Raw genomic sequence first — 6,000 nt, 5'->3', positions numbered from 1 at the left:
TCATGTCTCTTTGGGGGGTGGGGGGGACTGTTGTATTGGTTGCGGGTGTATCCGCTGGGTCGTGCCCTCCCCCCCCCGTCCTGCGGGGCTTGTGCCGCCGGCCTCCCCGTGGTGGGGGGTGGTGGGGCTGGTTAGGCGGATGGGCCCTCTGCGGGATGACGGACGGTGTTATGTTTCTGTACTCAGATATGTTTTTACGTCCGTGACCCTATAGCCTCCCCGTATATGGTGAGTGTGGACATTACAGAGGGGGCCGCGCTCGGGCCCTGGCACCGGGTGGGTGGGGCGGAGAGGTTCTGGGTCTGTCTAGATGATGGGTGTGGGTCATGTGGGAGGGGCTTGTCCTGCTTGCTCGCAACGCGGGCACTTGATCTCGGTCACCGTGGATCTCTCTTTTTGTATAGCTAGATAAAACGATGGCACATATGTCCTCTCTCTATGTTACTGTTTTTTTTATGGTTCTCCTTGCTCTTATCCTGTGCATCTCCTGACATGTTTTTTGCATTTACTTGTATTTATATGTTATATTGTTGTTTAGTCTGTAGCTACATTAGTTCTGTTGCCCACCCCCAATTAGGGCGACTCCCTGCTTGGGCACCGCCGGTGCTTAACGGGGGTTTATTGAGCTTTAGCACTTGGTACTCAGTTTTCCCCATCCTTCCTTCCTTTTTACCCTTCCCTCCCTCTCCCCTCTTATCTTCCCTCCCTGCCTCTCTCTTCCCCTCCCTCTCTTCCTCTACTCCCCCTCCCCTGGGTGGTGGTGCCTCTTGGTGGGGTCTCTGGTGAGGTCGGGCCATCTTTTCTGTCCGTTACTTAGCGGTCGCAGCCGCATTTGACGGCACTATGGGTCTCCTGAAGGTCACCTCCCTCAATGCACGTGGCCTTAACGTCCCGGAAAAGCGCTCGCAGCTCCTGACTAGCTTGTGCAAAAGTGGAACCCACGTTGCCTTCCTACAGGAAACGCATTTCCATGGAGAGCGTATTCCGAAACTGACGAACGGGGCCTTCCCGACGGCATACCACAGCATATCGCCTATCTCCAAGTCCAAGGGGGTTAGCATCCTCCTGGCCAAGTCGCTGCCGTGGGTCTATGAGGCACAGCGGGTGGACTCCCAGGGCCGTTTCCTCCTTCTGAAGGGAAGGGTGTGCGATGTGCAGGTCACTTTCGCCAATGTCTATTTCCCTAATGTTGACCACCCGCAATTTCTACGGAAGTTGTTACCCCAACTGTTAGAGTTTTCGGAGGGTATACTCATCTTTGGGGGTGATCTTAACTTTGCTATGGACCCTTTGTTGGATGCTTCTCGTGGCGCCTCCCATCTCTCATACGCTCGGCTTAAGCGGATGAAAGCGGATCTACATACCCTACGCTTGGTAGATCCCTGGCGTCTACTACATCCGCAGGCCCGAGATTATTCCTATTTTTCCCACGTCCATCACTCCTACACGCGGTTGGACTACTTGCTGCTATCCCACAAGGATCTGCCTCGGGTAGTTTCGACTGCCATAGATGTTATCTCCTTCTCGGACCATGCTCCGATCCATCTGATGCTTCAGTTGGGCCCTGTGACTCAGACCCCCCCGTCGTGGAGACTAAACGAGGCCCTGTTGCAATCGGAGGAGATCCGCGCAGAGGTCTTGGCCTCGATACGGGAGTACTTCTCTGTCAACGTGGCCTCAGTTGCCAACCCGCTGACGGTGTGGGAGGCTCACAAGACGGTGGTAAGGGGCACCTTAATCCGCATAGGGGCTCGATTAAAACGGGAGAGGACACGTCGAGTGAATGAGCTTTTCGCCCTGATCTGCTCTTTAGAATGTGCCCACAAAGCCAGTCTTGCGCGATCCACCTATCAGGTCCTTTTTAAAGCACGCGAAGAGCTTCGCTTACTTATGTTCCATAAAACAAAGCAAAAATTGGCTTGGGCTCACCGCTCGATGTACGAATTTAGCAATAAACCCGGCTCCATGCTGGCTAGGGCTCTGCGAGGTCCTCGCACCAAAACTTACATTCCCCATATCCTGACGTCTACTGGCCAAAAAGCGACCACATCTTCTGGCATAGCATCGGAGTTCCGATCGTTTTTTGAAGGCCTTTACAATTTGGGCACCCCACAGTCCTATGTGGCCACGTCCGGCATGCCCTCACTCCCGGCTGAGGTTCAGATGGAACTGGAGGAGCCTATTACGATCACGGAGTTGGGGGCTGCGCTAGCTAGCTCGAAGCCGAAGAAGGCCCCTGGCCCTGACGGCTTCACTCCAACCTATTATAAAACGTTTTTTGAGACGCTTTCTCACCCGTTGGTCTCGGCTCTTAACTCGATTACGGATGGTAATTCCTTTCCGGTAGACACACTGCGAGCCTACATATCTCTCATTCCTAAAGAGGGGAAGGATCCACTTCAGTGCGGTAGTTACCGTCCGATAGCCCTCCTGAACACCGACCTTAAATTGTTCGCCAAGATATTGGCCAATAGGCTGCTCCCACATATCCCGGCTTTGATTCACAGGGACCAAGCGGGTTTTGTCCCACATCGGGAACCCCGGGATAACACCATTCGGGTGTTGAACCTAGTCCACGCGGCCAGGTCCTCGGCACGACCCCTTCTCCTGCTGTCCACTGACGCGGAGAAGGCTTTTGACCGCGTGGACTGGTCCTTTATACAGGCCACCCTGGAACACATAGGTCTTCGTCCCTCGATGCTTGGGTGGATCCTTTCCCTCTACTCTCATCCCACAGCTGCGGTCAAAGTGAATGAAACAAGGTCCGGTTTCTTTGACATCAGCAACGGCACTCGGCAGGGCTGTCCCTTGTCCCCACTGATTTTCATACTTTCGCTGGAACCCCTCCTGTGCAGGATTCGGGAGGACTCTGGCATTGCAGGTTTTCATAAATCCTCTGGGTCCCACAAGGTGGCCGCCTTCGCGGATGACCTAATCTTTTTCCTAACAGATCCTCTGAATTCGCTCCCCAACCTTCTCCAGTCCCTGCAGTACTACGGAGCCCTCTCTATGTTTTCGATTAATTTGACTAAATCATCCCTCCTGAACATTACGGTAGACAAGGCCATTGTCGGCCGCTTGCGCGCAGCTCCTCAGCTGCGCTGGGCGACCGATACTATTCATTACTTGGGTGTCGACATCAGTGCGGATCCCTCTAACTTCTACCAGGCGAACTTTACTCCACTTCTTCTCCAACTCAAATCCGATCTTCAACAATGGCATTCTCTTACTTTAACCTGGTTCGGCCGCTGCAACGCCATTAAGATGACCGTATTGCCTAGGATATTGTACTTGTTACAAGCCCTCCCCATCCGTCTCCCTCCGTCTTTCTTCAAGCGAGTTGACTCGCTGTTTCGTGACTTCATTTGGTCCCATCAAAAACCGCGCATCAGACTGCAGATCCTTCATATGGCTAAGCACAGGGGAGGAGTCGGTCTCCCAGACATCAAGGCGTATTACAGGGCGGCCCACCTTACTAGACTGGTCGACTGGTACTGCCATGCGGAGGCCAAGCAGTGGGTGGCGATGGAACTGGAAGACTCTGAGGGTATGGCCGGGTGCTGGCCATGGGTCGCTACCCCGTTACCGAGGGACCTAATTGACCATCCTACGCTAGGCAGTACCCTACGGGTGATCAGGGACGCCTTTCGCCGTTCCTCGATCTCCCCGATGCCCTCCCCATGGTGCCCATTTTGGGTAATCCTGACTTTCCGCCTGGCAGGCAGAACCCCGCTTTTGGGCGGTTGGCATCAGCGGGGCGCTCTCATTTTTATGACTTCTTGGATCCGGACGGCACACTTGCACTAGAAGCAAGGCTATCCACTTTAGACCCCCCATTGGACTTCTGGAGCAGTCTCCAACTCCGCAATTTCCTGCGCAGATGTGCAAGGACACCCGGCATATCACGCCCGCTCACGGAGCTGGAGCGCATCTGCTACCGCAGGGAACCGACTCGTCACTGTTTATCTCTGATTTACTCCTCGCTGATCTCTCCGGCTGCAGGGTTTGTCCCCCCTTATCTCGCCAAATGGGAGCTGGACCTCGGTGTCCAATTTACTAGCTCACAGCGGGAGAAGATCCTCTACTTCGCCCAGAAGTCCTCTATTGCCACTAGGGTTCAGGAATCCTGCTATAAAATTTTGACCCGTTGGTATAGGGTGCCCACCTCTCTACACCGTTTCTTCCCGCAGGTCCCCAGTCTATGTTGGCGGTGCAATGTGGGGGAGGGGACGATGCTGCACATTTTCTGGGACTGCCCCAAAATTCAACCTTACTGGGCGGAGGTGGCACGCACGAACGAACACCTGACTGGTGCTGCCCTGGAGGGAGACCCCGCGGCTTGTCTACTGCACCTCTCTAAGCGATCGATAAAGAAGTACAAAGCTTCTCTTACCATTCATCTCTTGAATGCCGCCAAGGCATGCATTCCCTTGTGTTGGAGATCGGAGATTCCGCCAACTAAATCCCTGTGGTATGCCAAGGTGAATGAAATCAGAAACATGGAAGATCTTACTGCCACTCTGCGTGGGGGGGAGGAGGCCTTCCGGGAGATATGGCGACCATGGCTACAATACATCTACACGGAAGCCTACCTCCGCGAGGTTGCTATACCTGATCAGTCTTTGTAGTGTACTCCGTTCTCTGATCAGGAGGCGCCACCACTCCACTTTCCTTTGCTTTGCTTCTCTGTTTTCTCTCCCATCCCTACCTTCCTGCTTCTTCACTCCCTTTGTTCCCCTTTCCTTTACCTGACTCGCCCCCCACCCTAGGCCGGCCCATCCAGATACTTTGAATATCCTATTTTTCTTTCTAGCTGGTGGTGGGTCAGTTTTCCGTGACAGGTATCAGTGAGTCTACTACAGTTTAGCCCTGGTGACTCAACTGGCGGTAGGAGATTGCTAAGATAACGGTCGGATGGTTCCCCCCGGGGCGGTGCACTGCTAGCCGTTATTCGTAATCATAACCACTTATGCTTATTACTGGGTGCACAGCCTCGGGATTTGAGATTTGATGTTTGATATCTGCTGTCTGATATTTGATGATGCTGTTGTTACGCCACACTGAATCCGGTTCCTGTCTCTGTTTCTTATCTTAACTACTGTCATTTTTTGTTATGGTATGTGAAATTGTTTCATTTTGGAAAATAATAAAGGAATTACAAAAAACAAAAACTGTGTGCAAGTGTACCTAGAAGAATTGATGCTGGTTTGAAGCCAAAGGGTGGTCACACCAAATATTGATTTGATTGAGATTTTTCTTCTGTTCACTCACTTTCCATTTTTGTAAATTGATAAAAAATAAACAATTAAAATATACATTTTTAAAGCATTCTTACTTTACAGCACTTCTTCACACCTGCCAAAAACTTTTGCACAGTAGTGTATAGCAATTTATTATCCATATTTCAAAAGGAAGACACATATTTGAAAACCATGGGGGAAAAAACACCCTTTAAGTCCACCCCATGCTAACTCCATAGGCAGTAATCTCATTTTCAAATGAGGACTATACAGGTGATGATAAAGCTGACCCTGATGGCCCCCCCACCAAATATCATGGACAGTGAATGCAACATTAACACATATTTATTTATTTATTAACAACGTGCCAACAATTTACTAAGCAATTTACATATTGTACATTCACACCAGTCCCTGTCCTCAAAAAGCTAACAATCGAAGGTCCCTAACTTACAGATAAAGACATGGATAAGCAAGTTTGGAGTGGAGGAACTTGACTGGCCTGCACAGAGTTCTGACCTCAAGCCAATAGAATACCTTTGGGATGAATTATGCCACGTACACACGATCAAACAAGCGGGTGAAAAAGTCTGGCAAACTCAAGTCTGCCAAACAATCCCCCCGTGTGTAGCCTCCGGCACACTTTTTTGACCCAAAAGTACGGCAGACTTAGAATGTAGTTTTACACTCCAATCTTCCCGCCGGACTCGCATTTCGGCGGACAATCCGGCCGTGTGTATACCAGCCCGCCGTACTTTTG

This window comes from Lithobates pipiens, unplaced genomic scaffold (genome assembly GCF_037356315.1).
Source record: "Lithobates pipiens isolate NorthernLeopardFrog02 unplaced genomic scaffold, aLitPip1_a1.2 Scaffold_8, whole genome shotgun sequence".
In the NCBI taxonomy this organism is placed as follows: Eukaryota; Metazoa; Chordata; class Amphibia; order Anura; family Ranidae; genus Lithobates; species Lithobates pipiens.
This window is presented reverse-complemented; position numbering follows the sequence as displayed.